The 24,158-nt window shown below is 42.0% G+C and overlaps 1 protein-coding gene across 26 annotated transcripts in view; it reads left to right on the top strand.

Moving 5' to 3' along the window:
* The window catches only part of EPB41L3 (erythrocyte membrane protein band 4.1 like 3), a 195,664-nt gene that overhangs the window by 67,695 nt on the left and 103,811 nt on the right, over positions 1–24,158 (top strand). The window contains exon 1 of one of the 26 annotated variants that reach the window (XM_060775080.2): positions 2,174–2,317. The exons of 24 other annotated variants lie outside the window; for them this stretch is intronic. The gene's annotated coding sequence lies outside the window, so the exon portion shown is untranslated. Of the gene's footprint in view, positions 1–2,173; positions 2,318–2,365; positions 2,432–24,158 lie in introns of those variants that run through there. One more of the 26 variants, XM_060775082.2, reaches the window with a different exon arrangement.

Raw genomic sequence — 24,158 nt, 5'->3', positions numbered from 1 at the left:
TCTCCAAGCCTCCTGTTGATTTATGACAACCCGGTGAATGAGTTTTTTTAGTACTTCATAGAGAATGAATCCACTTTAAATCCGGTTTCTGCCTCCTGCAGCATTCTGGGGTTTGTAGTTTAGGGAGGCTATTAAAGGCTCCTTCGATCGAGGTGTCCTTCTCCTGAAAGTGGACTCGCAGCCCCTGGCCTTCATTCCCTGCCTCCCACCCAAGTAGTATTGGAGCCCCCGGTGTTAAATGGGTTAAATCCTTGTGCTGGGCAGGACTGCTGACTGACAGGTTAGCGGTTGGATTCCGGGGATAGCGCGGTTGAGCTCCCTCTGTCAGCTCCAGCTCATGAGAGAAGCCTCCCACAAGGAGGGTAAAACATCCAACATCCGGGCGTCCCCTGGGGAACCTCCTTGCAGACTGCCAATTCTCTCACATCAGAAGCGACTTGGAGTTTCTTAAGTCGCTCCTGACACGAAAAAAAAAATCCAAGTAGTGACCCTGCTTCCAAAATCCTATGGAACTTTATGATTTGAAGATTCTTTTTCCCATTTCAGGAGCGACTTGAGAAACTGCACATACAGCTTAAATCTAATTCAGGAGAAAATGCGATGCCTTGCAAGGGAAACCCAAACATTTCCCATAGTTGGTTTATGTTAAACCCTAGGAGTTTGTTCATCATGGTGTAGGTACACACCTTGGTGTTGCCACCTCCCTTTTCCAGAGAATGATCAGGAATGATGGTGATACCAACACCAAATGGAACAAATGCATTCACTAGAAAAAAAATTCGTGACTTGAGAAACTGCAAGTCGCTTCTGGTGTGAGAGAATTGACAGTCTGCGAGGACAAGGGTTTGACCCATTGCGCCACCTGGAGCTTTGAGGAGACTTAGACCAGAGGAACTGAAATGTGAGGGTGCAGGGATATCACTGGAAGGACTTGCTTTGCTTTGGTTGGCTTCCAAGTCTAAACTTGCCTCAACTTCTGCAGTGGGGCAAGGAAGAAGGGAGGGGGGTGCAGTACAGTGGTGCACAAGCCAGGCGTTTGGGTCTCCAGTTTGTCCAATGGTCAGGGTTTCAGAGAACTGATGCCCAAAGCAACCTGGCCAAGAAATTGTCACCACTTCCCAGGTCGCAGCTGAGCTCCCGCTGTTAGCCCCAGCTTCTGCCAACCTAGGAGTTCGAAAACATGCAAATCTGAGTAGATCAATAGGTACTGCTTTGGTGGAAAGGTAAGGGCACTCCATGCAGTCATGCAGAGCTCCATGCGCTCATGCACTTGACCTTGGAGGTGTCCATTATTTATTTATTTATTTATTTATTTAATTTACATTTATATGCCGCTCTTCTCACCCCGAAGGGGATTCATATATTCATATGTATATGTATATGTATATGTATTAATATATATGGTTATGGGTGAACTACAGCTCACTTCAATCTAGGTTAATGCCCTCAAACTCCATCAGTACTTAAAGTTGGTCATGTTGGGCATGTGTGGCAAGTTTGCTCCTTATGTGTCATCACTGGGGTTCAGTGTGCTTTCTGGCTGCAGGATGAACTACAACTCCCTGAAATTAAAGTGAGTTCCCCTCAACCCCCACGAATATGTTCAGTTGGTCATAGTAGTTCTACATGTCAAGATTGATCCAGGTCCATTGTTAGTGGGGGTCATAGTTTCTCTGGATCTAGGTGAACTACAACTCTCACAAATCAGGAGGAATCCCCCTAAAGCCATCTTAGAAATGGAGATGAGCACCAACCTCCAGATTCGGACACAACTGGACTTAATGACAGGGGAAAACCTTTACTGCTCGTACTCAGTGGTATGAGATCCTGGGAGTTGTAGTATGGCGGGTCACTTGGGCAGAGGAGGCGGAAGAGCTTGTCAAAACTCCATAGCCCCGAACTCCAGGTAGTGGGAGAAGTTCGGGGGCTTCATCCCGCCTCGTGTTCCCTCCAGACATGGCCTTGCTGTTCTGCTGAGGAGCTGACCTGCTGTCCCTAGCCGAGGCCTTCCTGGGAGCAGCCCCTGCCCGGTCTCCTTGCCCGCCTCCCCTCCTGGGTTGGTGCCTCCTCTTCCTCCCTTCCCTCCCAACTTCGCCTCTCCCGGCTCCTGCCTTCTGCAATGCGGTGGGTGTGGTTAGCGAGGAGACGGGCGCCCTGGACCTCTGCAGTGGAGGCGCGCTGCCTCCTCCTCCTCTAATCCCAAGGTCCCCCCTTGGGTTGGATGTCTGTCTGTGGGCTGCGCTGCCCAGCCTCAAGTTGAGAGAGAGAGAGAGCCGACTTCTGCCGGCAGGAACGGAGAGATCGAGGGAGACAGCTGGTATTCATCAGACCTATAGGCTTGGATGGGGCGGGGAGGGGGGGGGGGAGGAATGGAGGCTGGAGGAGCCAGGCCAACTTCGAGCCTATGGAAGCTTCTCAGAGCACTTTCCTGGTTTGTCAAAGCTACTTGAGAGAATGACTCTGTGCTTTTTGGATTATATAGTCTTTGCAGATCTTTCTGGGCACTTTCATACATCACTGAGGTGGAAAGTGTTTTGCCCAGTCTGTGGTTTGCGGGGGGGGGGGGGGGGGGAGTCTCTCTTGTGATTATTATTTTGTCTTAGATTGGTTTTCTGTGGCATCTCTGAATCTTTAAGTCCTGTTTTGTGTGTCTGACTTTTTCAAAACCGACCTGTCAACATTGCAAGATGGAATTAATGGGGTTATAGTCTGCATTTATTAATATTTTAGTTTGTTTTTTTTAAAAATGTGCTATTCTGGATATCTTTTTTGTAGTTTGCTTCATTGCTTATTCTTCAGACATACCTGCAAAGCTTGCACTTCTTATCTTTGATGTAGGTTAAAGTTGTATTTGGAGTACTAATAGTTTAGGAGCAGCACAAATACTATTTTGGGTGAGAGTGAAAGCCTAAAGGGGTGTCATGTTCATTTGTTGTTTGTACCACTCTTAAAAGGATAAATGCAGAATTAATATTGATATGTTGTCGAATGTTTTCACGGCCAGAATCACTGGGTTGTTGTGAATTTTCCAGGCTGTCTGGCCATGTTCCAGAAGCATTCTCTCCTGATGTTTTGCCCACATCTATGGCAGGCATCCTCAGAGGTTGTGAGGTTTGTTGGAAACTAAACAAGTGGGGTTTATATATTTGGAATAATGTCCAGGGTGGGGGAAAGAACTCTTGTCTGTTGGAGGCAAGTGTGAATGTTGCAATTGATCACCTTGATTCGCAGTTTCAAGGCATAGTTGCTTCCTGCCTGGGGGAATCCTTTGTTGGGAGATGATTCGCTGGCCCTGATTGTTTACTCTCTGGAACTCCCCCATTTTCAGGGTGTTGTTCCTTACTTGCTGTCCTTATTTTGGAGTTTTTTTTTTAATGCTGATAGCCAGATTTTGTTCCTTTGTCATGGTTTCCTCCTTTCTGTTGATAATTTCCACATGCTTGTGGATTTCAATGGCTTCTGTGTGTAGTCTGACATGGTGGGAAACAGCCAAGCCTTGAAGCTGCAAGGCTATTTAATGCTAATTCGATGCAAACTCTAAAATCAGGACAGTAAGTAAAGAACAACACTCTGAAAATGGGAATTCCAGACAAGAAACAATCAAGGCCAGCTAATCACCTCCCAACAAAGGATTCCCCCAAGCAGGAAACAGCCAGGCCTTGAATCTGCATGGCTATTCAATGCTAATTAAGGTGATCAATTGCAACATTCACACTTGCCTCAAATATATAAGAGTTCTTTCTCCCACTGGACATTCCACAGATATATAAACACAACTTGCCTAGTTTTTAACAGACCTCACAACCTCTGAGGATTCTTGCCATAGATGTGGGTGAAACATTAGGAGAGAGTGCTTCTGAACATGGCCATACAACCTGGAAAACTCACAGCAACCCATTAATACTGATATTTTCTTCTTATTTAGCTGAAATTGAAGACAGGTATGGGATTATACATTACCTTCTTGGTTTTATTCTGTTTTGGTGTTCTTTAAAGGCTAGAAGGACATTTTTAACCTGAATCACCTTGTAGTGTATTCTATATTCATTGGTATAGAAACTAAGATGTAAATGTCATTTCCTGTTAATCAAGTTGTGTCATGGCCGCTAAATTCCATTCAGATTGAACTTCCCTGTACATTTGGGAGCAGTGGTTAACACTAAAATGCAATCCTATATAGGTCTACCTAAAATGTAAATTCTTTTGAAATGAATGAGGCTCACTCCAAAGTTTATGTCTGTGCTTGTAAGAGGTCATACATAAATGTGAACTTTATAACCCAGGATTAGGCAAACTTTGCCCTCCAGGTGTTTTGGACTCCAACTCCCACAATTCCTAACAGCCTACTGGCTGTTAGGAATTATGGGAGTTGAAGTCCAAAACATCTAGAGGGCCGAAGTTTGCCCATGTCTGTTATAACTTCACTAAATGGAGCTTTAAACTCTGGCGTGCAGGTTAAAATGATGTGCTAAATAAAATTGATGTGTTAAAATGTGGAGAAGCACTATTGGTGATGAGAATGAAAGCAGTGGCTGTGAGTTTGTTTTGTTGTTTTTCACCTGCAAAGCACAGTCATCAATTTACTCCTCGCCTAAAGTGGCTATTAAGCTAGTAGTGACAGTGGCAAATAGGTAGGCAGTAGGCAGTGTCTGAAATTTGTTTAGTGGGTGAAAAGTAAATATTGTGAAATATTTTCAATTATGCTGACAATATCACTTTGGTGCGGTTTATTTACAAACCATTAAGGGAAGTGATGACTTGCAAAATTAGCAATTATGGCATGGATTGGGTTTTCCTCCAGCTTCTAAGGGCCCTTCCACACAGCCCTATATCTCAGAATATCAAGGAAATCCTACATTATCTGAGTGTGGACTCAGATAACCCAGTTCAAAGCAGAAATTGTGGGATTTTCTGCCTTGATATTCTGGGATATAGGACTATGTGGAAGCGCCCTAAGAGCATCTTAGTTGTGCTGTACTCTAAAGTTGTGGAGGGAGAGGGTGGAGACCATAGAATCCACTAGAATTGTAGCAGTGAAGTCCTAGTGCTCCCTTGGACATGACATCACTTTGGCTCAAGGAAATTAGGGTGGGGCCGCCAGACAGACTGTCTGAGCCATCTTTTTATCCTAATACATGATATGTGTTCTGTAAACAAGATGCGGTTGCCTTCATTTGAAGGGTCGGCAAATAGAGAGATTTAATTGGAGTGTGTTTGCTGCACACAAAACCAATTGAGATACCGACAACAGATGAACATGTTGTTAACTGCCAGATTTCTGGCAACATTTCCTCCTAGTACTTAGTATTTTGAAAACTTGATTGTTGGGTAAAGAATGTGATTAAGCACTTGGTTTACATAATAAAACTCTTCCTGAAGAATATCCTGGTAGCAATATTACATTTATTTCTTAATTTTTTGCCATTGGTACCCATCTAACTTTGTTATATGCATTTCACGAAACTAGATTTGCAGTGAAACTAGATTTGCAATGCATTATTCCTTCCACAAGATTGATATGACCACATATAAACAGAGGGTGAAGCAAACAGACAGAGGTGGTTGCTTGCAGAGATCATTGATGAGAGGAAGTTCTTTATATGATGTTACATTATTCATATATGATTATAAAATCATCATTATGAGGAAGATTGACCTCAGATTGAAGTTGGTTAAGTTTAGAGCTTTTTTTTTTTTTTTGGTCGGGTCAGGAGCGACCGCTCCTGTTGTGAGAGAATTGGCCGTCTGCAAGGACGTTGCCCAGGGGACGCATGGATGATTTCTGATGTTTTATCATCCTTATGGGAGGCTTCTCTCATGTCCCCGCATGAGGAGCTGGAGCCGATAGAGGGAGCTCATCCGCCTCTCCCGGGATTTGAACCTGTGACCTGTCGGTCTTCAGTCCTGCCAGCACAGGGCTTTAACCCATTGCGCCACCGGGGGCTCCTCTAATTAAATAATTAGAGCTAAATAATTAAATAAATAAATAGAGCTCTAATTGTATTACAATATCAGAATGATGTGTTTAGTCACAGTTATGAATGCTGTCATTCTTTGAAATTTCAGTTGTTTTGCAAATATATTGAAAACTTTGGTGTACTTCAATATTTTGTTTATAGGCTCAGAAGCTGCTGTCCGAAATTTTACTGTGTAGGTGTGCCGTCGCGCCTGGGGCTATTATTCTCAACAAAGGAGAGATGGACGTGTCTTCTTTCCCCCAGGGGAGTGCTTCTTGCCCTCCTTTAGGAAACTGGAACTCCCAAGAACCCAAAACGATGTAAATAACTCAAAACAAGTTTTATTTGTCACAAAGTCATTTCTTCAATGCAATAAACTGGAAACTCTAGGGGGGGGGGTGAAGGAAAACACACTGTATAGTCTCTCTTAGTCCTGGGTCCAAGGGTTTAGAAGCTGAGAAGCCTCACCAGGTTTCCTCTTCCTCAATGGCTGGCAATGCCGGAGCAAAATCACAGCCCCAGTTCAAATGGCCTATTTTGAAGATGCAGGATCTTCCTCTGATGCCAAAAGAACTGGCTTGAAGGCGCCTGGGTCTCCTCAGTAGTCGTCCAGGATGATCTGGACATACAGCATGAGTCCCAGGGGTAAAACCTCAGAATTGGTGCTATGAGGTAACTTCACATGGTCCTATAAAAATGAAGTCTGTTACTCACGTCCATGTTGCAGAAACTCTCTTGGTAGAATGAAAAGAAAGAGGAAGTTCTCCCCTCTTGCAGGAAGAGGTGGAGCCAAACAGTGCTGATTGACAGCTACAAGTAACCAATGCATACAAATATACAAAAACATGGCAAAAGGGGCAGGATTAAACATGATACAACAGTTTACATCTTACAATTAACAGTTTTATATATAGGTGGCGCCACTCGCGCCGTCACACTCCCGGCCTAGATTTTCGGACTTTCGAAAATCTAAACAAAAATGAAGTTAAACACCTTTAACTTTTATAACTCTAAGACTGTAGGTCTTGAGAAAATAACACAACCATATCGCTAATAGGCCTGTCAAATAAGGAAACCCTTTCATTTGAAACGACCTTAACTTGGGCCTTGCGCACTCTATTGTCAGAGCTAGGATATACTTTAGACACAATACCCTTTGAAACAATTGTCCAGTTTCTTCTCTGATGGTTTGACTCAACTGAGTGGCTAAGACAGCGGCACAGAGTTCTAATTTGGGTACTGTAGAGTCCATGGGTGCTATTTTAGCCTCTGACATCACAAATCCTGAAGAGCAGGTACTGATGCCTCTTTGTCTGGCATATGCGACTGCAGCGATGGCCTTGGTGGATGCATCGCAGAATATGTGCAGTTCCATGATCTCTGAAGGTGAGGAACTGTTTGCTATGTACTGTCTTGGCAGTTGTATGTTTTCTAAGCCTTGTGCTTGGCAAGTCCAATTTTTCCATTGTGACATGAGATCTTGGGGAAGCTCTTGGTCCCAGGTGAGCTTGCGCTGAATTGCTTGTTTGAAAAGCAATTTGGCTGCGATGACCACTGGAGACACTATACCCAATGGATCGTAAATGCCATTGATGGCAGACAACATAAGTCTTTTGGAGGTGACTCTGCCCAATTTGGGGGCTCTTAAAGTAAAACAGTCTGTAGTTACGTTCCATAACAAACCTAGACTGGTTTGAGCGTTCAAGTCTTGAAACAACTTTGATGCATCCTTTTCCACCAAGTCTTCTGGTGGGAAGGCCTGAAGTATCTCTGGACTATTTGAATTTATCTTGTGAAGACGGATGTTGGCCTTGCTCAGCATTTCTTGAATTTCTTTAACTGTCTTTGAAGCTTGTTGCGCAGAATCAAAGGACGTAAGAAGATCATCGACGTAAAAGTTCTGGTTGACAATCACTGATGTTGATTGGCTAAACAAATGGCCAAATTTGTCTGCAGTCTTTTTTAAACAATAATTGGCAACTGCCAGAGACGGAGTGTTACCAAACACGTGAACCCTCATCTGGTATTCGGTCACGTCAGAGAGGGATTCAGTATCTCTAAACCATAAAAACTTCAAGAACTTTCGATGTTCTGGGCAAACTAAAAATGCATAAAACATTTTGTGTATGTCGGCTATTACTGCATACTTCTTTTCTCTGAACCTTAAAAGAACTCCAAGCAGGCTGTTAAGCAAGTCGGGGCCTTTAAGAAGAACATGGTTCAAAGCTTTGCCTTGACATTCAGCACTAGCATCAAAAACAATGCGGACTTTGTCGGGTTTCTGAGGATGTGTCACTTTGTGGTACGGCAGGAACCACTGCTCTTCTCCCACCGCACATGCACTGGCTGGCTCAGCGTAGTTACTGCTGAAGAGGTCTTCCACAAACTGGGTGATCTGGGTTTTCACCTTGGGATCCTTTAACATCCTTCTTTTTAAGGACAGAAGACGATGAAGGGCAACATCTCTGTTGTTGGGTAGAGACGGTCTTTCTGGCTTGAAAGGTAGAGGCGCAATCCAATTACCTTGAGGGTCTTGAGTGACTTGGTTGTTCATCATCTCAAGGAACTTCTGTTCATCTTTAGAGAAGGCTGTTTGCTCATCTCTCTCTGTGACTTCGAAGATGGAAGAGTAATCAGGCATCACTCCCTGGCAACAAACTGAAATGTGGCTGGCACATCCTTGCATTAGTGAAGGCCTTTTTGTGACAGGCTGGAACATCTTGTTCAGGCAGACCGGACCTAACACCGTCCATCCTAAAGGCAACTGCTGAGCTATGGGGGATCCCTTAGGACCTTCAATCTGGTTGCTAACACGGAACAGCATGGGACAGTCTGCGCCGATAAGCATGACGATGTCTGTTTCCAAGTCTAAAGCTGGAATTAGATCTTGGATGCCTTTGAGATGAGGATGGGCTTGTACCACCTCCTTTGTGGCTATTTGTTCTTTGTTTCTGGGGATCAGGCTGCATTCTATGAGGTCAGGAAGTTCATAACTGGCCTTTTGTCCAAAAGGCGAAATTTTGAACTTTGTCGCAACTCTGCCATACATTTTATTCTTTCCTGAACAAGTGGATATGGTGTACTCCACTGTCTTGCTGTGAAGGTCGAACATGTCAAAGAACTCTGGGGTTGCAAGAGAAGCATCACTTTGGGCGTCCAAGGCGACGTAGACCTTTTTTCTGTTCCACGGCTGCTTGTCTGGATACACCTCTGCCAGGCAGATTGGGTGGCAAATCCTGGGCTTGTTGCTATTTTGGCATAGCTTGGTGCAGGCAACAGCAGGAGCCTTGAGAGCTACCTGAGGTTCTGCAGGCCTTTGATCATCTTTAGTTTCTTCTTTGACAGAAGACTTTGATTTTGCTTTGAATTGAGTAGAGTCGAAGTTGTGCATTGCAGAGCAATGCTTGATGCTATTACAGTGTTGACATTTCACCTTCTCCTTGCAGTCTTTGGAGAAGTGAATAGTGGAGCCGCAACATCTATAGCACACCTTGGCCTTTTGGACTATTTGGAGCCGTTCTTTGTAGGGCTTCTTCGCGAACTCTCTACATTCAGCTAGGCTGTGTGGCCGTTGATGAATGGGACAGGTGATGCTGTTGTTGCTGACTGGTTGAGCAGAAGCTGGAGGAGTAGTGTCCGTCATCTTGACACTCAAATTCCTTTTAAGTTCTTTGCCCTGCACTTTGTCTTCTTTGGAGGTCTTTTCAGGCTTTAGGCCTTGGTACAAAGCAGGAAGACCTGTTTGAGGGTCATTCCTCTCACGAGCTGCTTTGGTAACGAAATCCACTAAAAAGTTGAAGGGCGGGTATATATTTGCATTTGCCTCCTTGTATTTGAACACCTCTTTCCCCCAAGCTTCTCGAAGGGGAAAGGGGAGTTTGCAGAGAATGGGACTTTGCGACGTGTGCTGGTCCAGACATGCCAATCCTGGCAGCTCTGGATTTCCTTTGGCTGAAGCTAGCTCTAAAAAAAGATCACTGAAATCCCAAAGCTGTTTACAATCTTTCATCTTTAGCGACGGGAATCTGTTGAGTCGATCCATGAGAGATGCCTCTATTTCGGTGCTCGCACCATAGCGCTGGTCCAAACGAGACCACGCTGTGGACAATGCTCTTTGGGGGTCTGCCACATGAGCAGCATAAAGTCTCTTTATTTGCTCGGCTGAGCTGGGTCCAAGCCACGCCATAAGAAGGGACAATTCTTCGTCAGCTTCTAGCTTGAAATCTCGGATGGCCCTCTTGAAGGTAATTTTCCACAGAAGGTAGTCTTCTGGCCGGTCAGTGAATTTCTGGACCCCTTTGTCTCTGATGTCTCTTCTTGGATTCCGCAGGAGGGATCCCAATTGCGAATCCGGTGTGTAGGGGTACATCTGAGGAGTCTGCTGTGGTGTGACAAAGTCAATGTTCTTTGGTTGAACACGTCTCGTCACGATGGTAGGAGATGCTGGGTTCAGAAGATTGCTGGCAGGCAGCACCTCTGAAGCTTTCGCCCTGCTAGGGACAGTTGGCTTGGCATGTAGGGATGGATGTGGTGGTTCACTTCCGGCCATGTCCTGCCAATCTGAGGGGATGACTGGATTGAGTCCGATGGACACTGGATCCTGTAGAAAGATGTCATTCTTTGGTTCCCACGCGGACAGGTGGTATTTTTGAGGCTTAATTGCAGGGATGGACTCTGACAGAGACGATGGCACCCTCCCGGCCATACTTTGCCGCACTTTGGGGGAATAGGCTGGCTTTGAAGCCGCGAACACTGGAACAGGTGAACTATCTTCCGGATGGTCAAAAGAAACATGACCCTGCACTACAGGTGGTTCAAGATGCAGGTGTGCTGAGACCTTTGCTATGGGCTCTTGTGATGGCAGGAGGCTAAGGTTTTCTTGTGTTAGCTCCTGTGATAGAGCTTTGGCTAAAACGTTGGCCCTGGCTATCTTTTGTGCTGTGTCTCTTTTTGCTTGGAGCAGATCTAGGTCCCGTTGTAGCGTATCCTGCTTGGCCTTTGCCACTGCAAACTCTATTTCTCTCTGCAGTTCCTGCTGGGCTTTGGCCTGTTGAAGGAGGAGCTCCTCCTCGTCAAAGGCCAGGCCTTGCTTAGCCATCTCCGCAGACGCCTCTGCTTCCAAAACCTCCTTCCTAATTTCTAAACGAATAGCCTCTCTGCTATAATAGGCTGCCTTGGAAGATGTACTAATAAATGAGTGAGCAGATTGGGAGGAACTGCTATGCCTAGATGAATGTTTGGATTTAATGCTGGCAGCCTTAGAGGAACGCTTAAGCAGACTGGATCTAAGGCTTACACATGGGGAGCCTTGAACCCTTTCCTCTGCACCTTTGGATAAGGAACTAGGCTCTGGTTCAAATAGAACCGTGCTGTAGTGCCTCCTCTCTTCCTGTAGGGTAAAAGAAATTTCTTTAGCTCTATCCAAAGACTCTGGGGTATTAATTTTGTTCAGTACATAAATTATTTCCTCTGCAATAGCACTTCCATCATTGAAGGCCTTCAAAAATTCTTGTTTAAGAACTTCTTTTTCCTTTGGGCAAAGAGAAGCCTTAATTGACTCATATAAGGTGGGTAAGTTTCGCCAAGCCCTTTTAAACCTTTGTGTAAGTTGGCTTTCCTGCTGCAAAAAACCGAACATGGCCTTCTCTGTGGGATGCCTTTCTCTGACAGGGTGGGGGGATTTGACTCTAACTTGTGGGACCTCAAAGTTTTGACTTGCCATAATGCAAAATTCAAAGGAAACTTAACCCACACTTTAAACAGTACAAATGCAATACAATTTAAGCATACAATGAAAAAAGCACACAAAAAGGCAATGCAATTCTTGAAAAGACAATTACAATAGTTGCTTTCTTTAAAAGGTAAACCTTGCTTTGTTTAGCCTATTGAAGGCTCTCAGGAACTGTTGCTGGGCAGACTTCAAGTGAAGGCTGGCTCCTCCCACCCCACAACCCTGGAGGGCTGAAGGCTGGCTCTGCAAAAAAGGTGGGAAGTGCAGAAGGCTGGAGACTTTGCAAAGGCTTGCTTGCTTCTGGCTGGATGTTGCAATTACTGTAGAAGCCTTGCTTCTGGAAAAGGGCGGGAATCTTTAGAAGAAACAGTAGCTTGCAGAAGATGGCTGGAAAAACCCTGCAAAAGTATCAATCCTGCAGAGAGCTGGAGGCTGTGCAGAAATAACAGTAGCTTTGCAGGTTTGTTTGCTGCAGCTGCAAAGGCAGGTTGTTACAATTTACCCACTTCTGCAGAAGCTTGCAAGGAGCTGGTGGAAACTCTGCAAAAGTATCAATTTTGCACAGAGCTGCTGGCTGGTGCAAAGGCTGGTTGCTTTGCAATTGCTGTGACTTGCTTGAGAAGCAAAAAAGGCGGGAACCCCAGGGAAATGTATCCACTTTGCAAAGCTGGGCTTCCCCTCTGAAGGCAAAGGCAGGCTTCCTTTTGATTCTATTTTTTCTTTAGAAAACTATAAGCTTGGCAAAAATAAGACCCTTTGGCTCCTTCTTTTCCCTTTTTGCACTTCTGGAAAAGAAGGCTTCTCATAGCACTGTGCCGTCGCGCCTGGGGCTATTATTCTCAACAAAGGAGAGATGGACGTGTCTTCTTTCCCCCAGGGGAGTGCTTCTTGCCCTCCTTTAGGAAACTGGAACTCCCAAGAACCCAAAACGATGTAAATAACTCAAAACAAGTTTTATTTGTCACAAAGTCATTTCTTCAATGCAATAAACTGGAAACTCTAGGGGGGGGGGTGAAGGAAAACACACTGTATAGTCTCTCTTAGTCCTGGGTCCAAGGGTTTAGAAGCTGAGAAGCCTCACCAGGTTTCCTCTTCCTCAATGGCTGGCAATGCCGGAGCAAAATCACAGCCCCAGTTCAAATGGCCTATTTTGAAGATGCAGGATCTTCCTCTGATGCCAAAAGAACTGGCTTGAAGGCGCCTGGGTCTCCTCAGTAGTCGTCCAGGATGATCTGGACATACAGCATGAGTCCCAGGGGTAAAACCTCAGAATTGGTGCTATGAGGTAACTTCACATGGTCCTATAAAAATGAAGTCTGTTACTCACGTCCATGTTGCAGAAACTCTCTTGGTAGAATGAAAAGAAAGAGGAAGTTCTCCCCTCTTGCAGGAAGAGGTGGAGCCAAACAGTGCTGATTGACAGCTACAAGTAACCAATGCATACAAATATACAAAAACATGGCAAAAGGGGCAGGATTAAACATGATACAACAGTTTACATCTTACAATTAACAGTTTTATATATAGGTGGCGCCACTCGCGCCGTCACAGTAGGGGAGGTCATTTATGAAAACTATTAATTGTGTACAAGCTAAGCAAGATGTCATGTGAAATCCACAAGCATGTGGACAATTTTAACAGAAAGGAAGAAACCATGAAAATGAATAAAATCTGGCTACCAGTAATTACAAAACCCTAAAATCAGCACAGGAAATAAAGAACAACACGCAAAAACAGGGAATTCCAGAAAGGAAACAATCAGGGCCAGCTAATCACCTCCCAACAAAGGATTCCCCAGGCAGGAAGCAGCCAAGTTTTGAGGCTGCAAAGCTATTAAATGCTAATCAATGTGATCAATTGCAACATTCACACTTGCCTCAAACAACAAGAGTTCTTTCTCCCACCCTGGGCATTCAACAGATAGATAAACCCCACTTGCCTAGTTTCCAGCAAACCTCACAACCTCTGAGGATACCTGCTATACGTGTGGGTGAAATGTCAGAAGAGAATGCTTCTGGAACATGGCCTGGGAAACTTACAATAACCCTGTCATGTTATTATTTACCTAGCTGGATTTCAGAATGTTATTCTGGGCCTTTAGTAACTTTCCCATAAGTGTAGCTAGACCTAAGGCATACATATTACTCTGGAATGTGTTGATGCTCTAATAACATGGATAGTTTGATTTTAGTAAAGATACACAAGCTGTAAAGATAGTAAAGTGTATTAGGAGGGAGGAGAAAATCCAAGTGTATTGGAACTCTACAAGGCTGCTAATTATGGTTTGCTTTCTCAGCAAACCATAATTAGTTCCTTTTTTTGCTAGCTCAGAATTATTGTTGTTATTATTAATTGTATTTGTATTTAATATTAATAATAACAACAATAATAATTCTGAGCTAGCAAAAAAGGAACTAATTATGGTTTGCTGAGAAAGCAAACCATAATTAGCAGCCTTGTAGAGTTCAAATACAAGTTAAGTAGAAATTTTAGCCACTTGTATAATTTTGAAAAGTATATCAGTGGGAGTTGCATCAGTGTGAAATCTTCAATTCTTTCAGTAGATGTAGTTGGAATCAAAATTTGGATTTAGGCCATAGTCTTAAAAGTGATGCTAGACTGTCATATTTTTAAAGTATTTTATTATGAGAATGGGCATAGTGTTTTTATTATGTGAAAATAATCTTAGCAGGCATGTGGTGGCAACAGCTCTTTTTCCTCCCAGTGTGCTTGACATCCTAGAGAAAAACAGAGAAAGCTGAAGGAAGAAATAGTCTGGTTCATCTGTAGAGCTTTGGCAGTGCAAGTCCTGCAGGCTTGTTGTTCTAACTCCTGCCATTCCTAATAGATGTCACTGTGAGCACTGGAGCAGAGGGATCTCTTGGGAAAGTAATAAATTCATGTCTGAGAAACAAAAACCGGGTAATCTTTAGAGAGAGTAGTATTATATCTCAATGAATAATGTGTTTCCCTATAATGTGCTGTACCTTCAGCACACTTAGTTGGTTTACTATTTAATTTCATAGCTTGTGTGTACAAAGATGGGAGATGGAAGTTTTGTGGCTCTCCCACCAGCCTGTGGAAACATAGCCAGTAGTGAAGAATGCTGTGAGGGCCCTTCCACACAGCTCTATATCCCAGAATATCAAGACAGGAAATCCCACATTATTTCAGTGTGGACTCCGATAACCCATCTCAAAGCAGATATTGTGGGATTTTCTGCCTTGAGAGTCTGGGATGTAGGGTTGTGTGGAAGGGCCCTGAGTTGCAAGTGAACACATCTGGATGACAGTGGGCCCTTCCACACAGTCATATAAAACAGATTATCAAGGCAAAAAATCCCACAATATCTGCTTTGAACTGGGTTATCCACACTGTCATATATCCCAGTTCAAAGCAGAAAATGGGGAATTTTATTCAGCTGTGTAGAAGGGAACAGTGTGATTCTCATGCCTAATTATACCACCAGAGTTTGCTCCTAAATCAACCAGACTATTGAGATAAAATATAATAATATAATAAACTACGGGGACTCAGGGTGGCTTACATGAGGCCAAGCCCATACAACAAATTACAGTAAAATAAAATACAAGTTACAATAAAATAAACAATGTCGCAGAAAAATACAGAACATATGACTATAATAAACAAAAAGAAAAAAAAGCAGTAAACCAAACATAATGACAGTGAGCGGGCCGCATGTAACTTTTCTTTTGTACATAAAATGATTTAAAAACTCAGGGTGAGATCAGATTGGATAATGCATCCATGCAAATATTTGTTGCACAAGTTGTAAACCAAATCTCAGTCCATCACCTACAGAAATGCAGAAATACAGAAATCGTCTACAGAAATATAATGCGGTCTCCTAATTGATTAGACACCAAACAAGATATAGTACAACCAGTCATTTCTGGAGTGGGATAGTAAAATTTGTCCTAGGTCTTACTCTTGATACAAGGTTGAAGCAAACTAAATTTTAAATGTGTTTGAGTATTTGTTGTCTCTTTTGCCTGTCTGCATTTAATTGTGCAAGTATTGTAATTGATTCATTTTTATATTGAAATTCAGATTGTCCTTCAAAAAAATTGTTAGCCGTCTTGAGCACTTTAGTGGAAGAAAGAATAGACTACAAATGTAATAAAAATATGCATAGGTAAATATAAAACTGATTCATGCTTTTGAATTGTAACATTATTGATATGGTCTATTTCAGACATGGGCAAACTTTGGCCCTCTAGCTGTTTTGAACTTCAACTCTCACAATTGAAGTCCAAAACACCTGGAGGGCCAAAGCTTGCCTATGTCTGGTCTAGTTCCATAAGCAAGAGAGAGAAATCGTTGGCTCATTTCTGCAGCGTGCCTTCTATCTGATTATAGCTTTGCAATAAAGGAGCGTAATCCAACAAGCCAAGAAATACAATTTTCACTGATTTCCCCTCCTTTGCCCATTGATTGTGCATCTTTTCTGTCTTCTATACGGATCTGAAGAGATCCCAATTCTCGGGAGTCATTTTTCAAAGTGCCATGGGATACCGCAGAAAAAATGCTGCTTCAATATAATCCACTAATTCCAAGTCACCATTTTGAATACCCAAAGATGGGGATAATGTCAGGGATTGGTATCACTATGCATCTGCAAAACAGGGATTGGTGTAAATCCAAGAGGTCCCCCTACCCTGTTGCTTCTCATTGCTAGCCAAGGAGAGGTGCAACAACTAGGATCAAGTAACGAGTATCCTAGAATCATAGAGTTGGAAGAGACCTCATGGGCCATCCAATCCAACCCCCTGCAAAAAAAAAAACAATAGGAAAATACACTCTAAGCATCCTGACAGATGTATATGAGACCATGACTCGGCATTTTATATGTGGTTTTTAATCTGTTTGAAAGATTGGCATGGGTTTTAATTGTTTTTGTGCTTAGATTCTTTATATTTTATGAGATGTGTTTTATTGTTACTTGTGTGGCATTGAATTATTGCCAGATTTATAAGCCGCCTTGAGTTCCTTCTCAGGTCCAGAAAGGCAGGGTAGAAATTAAATAAATAAATAAATAAATAAATGGCCATCCAGTCTCTGTTTAAAAACCTCAAAAGAAGGAGCACCACACTCTGTGGCAGAGAGTTCCACCCCTGAACAGCTCTCACAGTTAGGAAGCTTTTCCTAACTGTTAGAAAGTTGCTTTGTTTTCATGTTCAAAGAGGCTACAGGAAAGAGGTGGATCCTAAGGGGAAGCACCAACACATGTAAGGGCCAAGCGTATAAAGGACAGCTCATTGATGAGATCTTGCCTAACAAAATGTATGGATTACAAATTTGACAGCCATTAATACTTCCAAACCATTCTGCCTCAGCTAATCACAATTTAAAAATGAAACAAAGGTTGCAGATTCTGCAGTTGTTTGTATGCTTACCTTGGAATAAGATGGGTGCAATGGGATTTATTAACAAAAATGCATATAGGGTTGCATTGGAAAGTTACATCCTTAAACACATTTACTATATAGTGAAACAACTCAGTTGGACTTCCATTTCTGAATAAATTAGTTGAAAGTAACACATATCTCTTTGTAAGGAGAAGTAGGATAGACACACAAACACATGCTAAGATATGTATGCATTGTAGCAGCAGGTAAGACCAGGGACAGGGTTCTTATGAACCCCTTTTGCTATGTTCTTTTTGGGATGCATAAATAAACTGAAGCTAGAGAATATTTCTAATAGGATCTAGATTGAAGATCAAATAGCTTGGAGTGATTCATCTTTACTATTGATTTTTCTTTTGTAACTTTCTGAAGTACTTCCTAGATGTTTCACAGAATGGTATTCTTTTGCTTGTTATGGTACTCATAGTACAAAGGTTTTACTGCAAAATCCTTTACAATTTTATTTTTGTGTCAGAAACGAGAGAATTGGCTGTCTGTAGGGACGTTGCTCAGGGGACGCCTGGATGTTTTATCATCCTGTGGAAGGCTTCTCTCATGTCCCCGCATGGGAAGCAGGAGCTGACAGATGGGAGCTCACCCCATCTCATGGATTTGAACTGCCAACCTTCGGGTCAGCAGTTCAGCTGGCAAAAGAGTTTAACCCATTGCACTACTTTGCACAATGAAACTAAAATGGAAACTAAAGTACTAAATCATTTCTACTAAGTATTGTAGGTTATTTTTCAATTGAACTACTTTCACAGTGCTACTTAGCTTCTGAATTTTATTGTAGAGTTTTTCTCCCTGTTTTTGCCTTGTTTTGTTTTTTGTTTTTTAAAAATTACAGGATCAATGGATAATTTGGGGTGTAAGGAAAGTTTGGGTATGAGGGCATTTATCAATTTGCTTTTTTTTAAAAAAAAAATGCCTGAACTGTTGAAGATAGTGTTAAAAGAATAGCTCTGTAAGATCAGTCTTGTGTCTCTGTGTCAGAAACCATAGCTATCATGGAAGGAGCAGGGTTTTGTGTTATTCCAGGGTCTTAAAGCTAAAACCTTTAAGATAGAATTGGTTTGCTTTGCTGAACATAACATTGTGACTCATGGCATCACTTTAAAGGCTTGGGGATGGGACACCCACACAAGGATATCTAACTTGAATATTGAAGTGATAAAATTGTTCAGAGTCACAGTTCGCATCTCCACAGTCCTTGAGAGAGCTTAATATTTGATAGCTTTGACATTGGTCTAGAAAGGTTAATTCATCATAGAAATCATTGGTTTCACGGTGCTTCGTCACCTGCTAAATTACCTCCTATTCCTGTTACCTCCACTCATCTGCCAAGAAATAAAGCTTGATTTGGCCTTCATCACTATTTGTAATCAAGGCTTCATTTTCTTAATTTTCTGTCTTGCTTGTTTGTCCCATGCCATTAACATAGCATTACCTCAAATTTGGACTTACTTTAGTCTCTATCCGTGATGTTCTTTCCTCATCCATTTCTGGTAAGCCACAGTTATTTTCAGATAGAGCAACACTGCTAAGAAAGCCTAGCGTCCCCAGCTGCACATGACTTCTCACAGTTGTTAGGAAGACACTGTAACAGTAGTTGGATGATTGTAGAGGGATAGGATAGATCAAAGAAGTAACTGTGCCCCTCTATTCCAGACTTTGTTCAGACCTCACCTGGAATACTGTGTTCAGTTCTGGACACCACATTTTACGAAAGATATTGACAAGCTGGAGGAGGGGGGACTAAAACGATCAAAGATCTGGAAACTATGCCATTTGAAAAGCATCTTAAGAGCTGCGTATGTTTCACCTGCAGAAGAGAAGGTTGAGAGGAGACGTGATTGTCATGTTTAAATATTTGAAAGCTTCTGGTCGCTTCTGGAGTGAGAGATATCAGCTGTCTACAAAGATGTTGCCCAGGGGTCTTGCAATCCTGCGAGGAGGCTTCTCTCATGTCCCTCAATATTGGAAAGGATGTCATAAGGTAGAGGGAGCAACCTTGTTTTCTGTGGTCTTGGAAAGTAGGACTTGAAGCAATTGGTTCAAATTACAGGAGAAGATATTCCATCTGAACATTAGGAAGAACTTCCTTACTTTAAGAGCTGTTCAGAAGTGGAACTCCCTGCCTCAGAGTGTGGTGGAAGCTCTTTCTTTGGAGGCTTTTAAGCAGACACTGGATGGCCATCTGTCAAGGGGTCCTTTGATTGTACTTTTCCTGCATGATAGGGATTGGACTTGATGGCCTATGTGATCCTATGGTGCAGTGTGACACATAAAAAAGCATCTAAGCATAGGCCTATGGCATCATTAGAGTCATGTTGGTCTCTGCTGAGTCTTTCATAGATGCCTATTTGTAATAATAATAATACACTTTATTTATATTCCGCTTTAACTCCCCAGAGGGACTCAGAGCAGATATACAGTATATTTAAGGCAAACATTCAATGCCTTTTAACATGAATGACGACATACAATACACAGATAAGTAAAGGTCTTCCCCTTTTTATCCATTTCCGGCATCTGGAGGTGATGCTCAACTTCTGGGCATGGGGAGGTATTTTCTTTTGCATGCATGTCTGCATGGGCCGCCCTTTTACCTTCCCACCAAAGGCGGTACCTATTAATCTACTCGCATTGCATGCTTTTGAACTGCTAAGTAGGCAGAGAGCTAGGACTGGCAGTCGACTCGCAGTTTGAACTGTTGACTCTCCAGTCAGCTGCCTTTCCTGCATCTAGCAGCTTTAAACCGCTGTGCTACCACAGGGCCAGATTGTTTCCTTTCTACATATAGTGTTTTCTTTGTGTTCATCTTACTGTGTATCTAAGATACTATGGAATCTCAATGCTATGGAATTTGGTGAGGCACGAACACCCTTTGATAGCAAAGGCTGAAAGCTTTGTAGAACTACAAAACTCATGATTCCATAGCATTGAGTCATAGCAATTAAAGAGGAGTCAAACTGCATTCATTCTGCAGTACAGATGCACCCAAGTCTCATTGTTCCATTGTGGAAAACACAAAGCTCCCAACCATCATAATTTTTGTTCATTAAGAGGTAATCCAAAAATAAGCAGAAAATCTATAGAAATTGGGTAATTTTCAAATGGATAGTATGTCCCTTTGAAATACAGAGGATCTTATCCAAAACACCCTGGAAATATAGTGCTTGCAATACCTGCATTGAAGTGATCTGGTATAAAAATAGAACTTAGACAAAGGCTAGATGGGGCGGGGAAACGCTGAGTGAGATAACTACTCAAGGTCATTCTGCAGTGCAGGCCAAGAATAGAAATCATATTCTGCTACTCACAGTACTGATTTTCATGTGATAAGGAGTGTTATTACATTTACAGAATGACTTCACTGTTGTCTTGTATATTATTATTGAGAAAGTGTGTTCAAAAATATAATTGAGCATAACAAATATGTTAATAACAATGGCAAAATATAATTGAAAGCTCTTGACTATCTTACTGGTGTAAGAAAAGAGAAGCTACAAAAAGTAGTGGTGTGGTCTTAACAATGTATTAAGCCAATATTGTTATTTAACCTTATCCAAGAGTTGACTAAAGCAAGAATATGATAACAATAGCAGATTTGATCATTAATAGCATCAGAGAATATAGCTATAGCCTTTTTGCATGTTAGTAGCTGAAGAGTCAAAGTTGTAGCAAATGAGTCTATGCAGAAGATAGTACACTCTCACACTATAGTTGTCTTTACACAGATGTTAAGTCAGGATTTTTGGACAATCTGGCAAATAATGAATGAGTTGGATGCTGATGCACACAACTCATTCATTCTCACTTAGCTCTTCTTCCCAGAAGGACAGCTAAACTGACCAGAAACTAAACACTGCATGCTGCCTAAAGGTGTGATTTGATACTCAGAAGCCAAGCCAAAATCCATAAAACAAAAAGAAATCCAATTCTTGCAGTTCTTTCAATTCGTAATTGTAGCAAGCTATAAGATGCTTAATTTGGCCAGTATATCATGCTTTCAGTTTCTTGTTAATTCATGCAAGCAGGAAAGAACAAATCAAGAATAAACAGGCTGTTTGTACTAACACACAACGTATTCACAGTAAACCAGGATTGGAGAACCCTTTTCTTTTTTGTGTGAACACAGCCAACACATTGATGTAAGAAATATAAATGTATTCAAAATAGGATCACCAAATTCTTGTGTGCAGGAATTTCTTTAGCTACTTCTAAAAAGGAGTTAAGGTTAAATAGCATGCCAGAAGTATTGCCAAATTTAGATCTGTTTGGGTAGGTTATAACAAAAGACAGATAGGTATATCAAATGTTGCCATTTTTGGAAAGAGTACTTTTTCCCAAATGGATAATCTAGTTTTGCATTTCCACATACAGTAGAGTCTCACTTATTCAACGTTCAGTCATCCGGTATTCTGTATTATCCAATGCAGTCTGCCTTCCACCCAGATCCACAGTTTTTTCAATCCATTATGATATTTTGGTGCTAAATTTGTAAATACAGTAATTACTACATAATATTACCGTGTATTGAACTGCTTTTTCTGTCAATTTGTTGGAAAACATGATGTTTTGATGTTTAATTTGCAAAATCATAAAGTAATTTGACGTTTAATAGGCTTTTCCTTAACCCCTTCTTATTATCCAACATTCTGCCGGCCCGTTTATGTTGGGTAAGCGAGACTCTACTTTATTTCTCTGCAACATAGAACCTTTGTATCTGCAGAAACTACTGCAAGATTCAGGCATTTCCATTTCTGCTGCAAAATTTAGAAATGTCTTTTGCACATCCAAAATTCACAGTTGAATTTTTTTCTTTTCTCTCTGAAAATAGATATTAGTAAACAATAACAAAATTACAAAAGAGCTAGCATGTTTCATTAATTTCAGTATGGATTCCTTTTTTGGAAGGGAGATAGTTAACAGAGGCAAGTATTTCTTATGTGCCTTCATGGTGTTTCCTCATGGTGACTCTTAAGGGGGGGGGGGGGTGCGCAATATTGATTTCAATGAGATTTTCCATTGCCTTCCTCTAAGGTTGATAGAGAGTGATTTGCCCAAGGTCACCCAGTTGATTTTCATAACCAAACGGGGATGCAAGCCCTGGTCTTCTCTAGTCCTTGTACCACATTAACCATTTTTCTTTATTTATCATGTCAGAAGCAAACCGAGGGTACAGTTGTAATGTATTTAAAAACATAACGTTAAAAAACATGGCATTATACTAAATGTTTTTGACCAGTAGCTGGCCACTCTGAGTGCCTCTGGTGTTGCTCTAAGAAGGTCCTCCATTGTGCATATGGCAGGGCTCAGACTGCATTGGAGTAAGTGGTCTGTGGTTTGCTCTTCTCCACACTCGCATGTCGTGGACTCCACTTTGTGGCCCCATTTCTTGAGGTTGGCTCTGCATCTCGTGGTGCCAGAGCACAGTCTGTTCAGCACCTTCCAAGCTGCCCAGTCTTCTGTTTGCCCAGGAGGGAGTCTCTCATTCAGTATCAGCCATTGATTGAGGTTCTGGGTTTTAGCCTGCCACTTTTGGACTCTAGCTTGCTGAAGTGTTTGTGCGACTATCTCTGTAGATCTTAGAAAAATATTTCTCGATTTAAGGCATTGGCGTGCTGGCTGATATCCGAACAGGTGATGGGCCAGAGATGTCACTGCCTTGGTCCTTTCATTGTTGGCTGTTACTTCCCATAGGATGTCAGGTGGTGCAATACCAGCTAAACAGTATAATTTCTCCAGTGGTGTCGGGCGTACACATCCTGTGATAATGTGACATGTCTTGGTGCTATCAAAAGGGATAAGATAATGCAAAGTAAATCGTTTTTTATTTATAAACTGGGCAACTTGAAGGGGGAAGCATTAACAGCAAAGAGCTCCCTAGTGGACTATGGGGCAGTTTCCCTAGGGATCAAGTAAAAATTCCCATCACTTGAATCATTTACAAGTTGACTAGACATGACTATTCAACAGCACAAAAGAGAATGTCAGTTTACTGTGTTACAGGATGGACAAGATGACCTAATTTTCCCCCTCTCTGGTTTTATGATTTATTAAAGAGTTTTGCATCCTCATTGCTGGGGGCTGACTTAATGGAATTTGAAACATGGCAATTATCAGGACCTTTTAGTTTGGCGCCAGCACATTTTTGGTTTTGATCACTTTGCTGTAGCAGCACTGTGACAATGTGAAATATTCTCCCCACAGCTCCAGAATTAAATGTTTCGTTATGGCAAACTAGGGTTCACAGTTCATTTTGAACTAATATAATTTAGTTCCTGCATGTAGGTCTCTAAATCTCTTTTGCTCAAATATATAAAAAGAAAGCATAATTAATTTGATTAAGATCGTGATGAGTCATGACCTCAGATAAGAGTGAAGAATTCACATAAAATGCCAAATCCATTTTTTAAACTTTCAGGTACAGCCATTGAATTAATGAGGTTTACCTAAGTGTTGATATTAAATACCTGCTTTGGTATTTACTCAGGTTTCTGTGGCTAAATGCAATTGCCTACAACTTTAATGTACAGTTCTACATGTATTTTTTATAATATTGCAGTGTTTACGGTAGGTTTCACAATGTTATTTTGATTAGCTAGAGGTATATTTATTTATCATGTCAGAAGCAAATTGAGAATAGAGTTAAAATGTATAGAAAGACCACTAACAAAGTTAAAAACTTGGCACTATTCTTAATGTCCTTTGACCAGAAGCCACTTGGAGTGCCTCTGGCGTCACTGTAAGAAGGTCCTCCATTGTGCATGTGGCAGGGCTCAAGCTACATTGTAGTAAGTGGTCTGAGGTTTGCTCTTCTCCACACTCACATGTTGTGGACTCCACTTTCTAGTCCCATTTCTGAAGATTGGCTCTACACCTCATGGTGTCAGAGCGCAGTTTGTTCAGTGCCTTCCAAGTCGCCCAGGGGGAATCTCTCATCCGGTATCAGCCATGGATTGAGATTCCGGGTTTTAGCCTGCCACTTTTCAACTCTTGCTTGCAAGTATCCCTGTAGATCTTAGAAAGCTATTT

Source organism: Anolis sagrei, chromosome 4 (genome assembly GCF_037176765.1).
Source record: "Anolis sagrei isolate rAnoSag1 chromosome 4, rAnoSag1.mat, whole genome shotgun sequence".
Taxonomy (NCBI): Eukaryota; Metazoa; Chordata; class Lepidosauria; order Squamata; family Dactyloidae; genus Anolis; species Anolis sagrei.
Note: the sequence above shows the minus strand (reverse complement) of the source record. Positions and strands in the feature narration are given on the sequence as shown.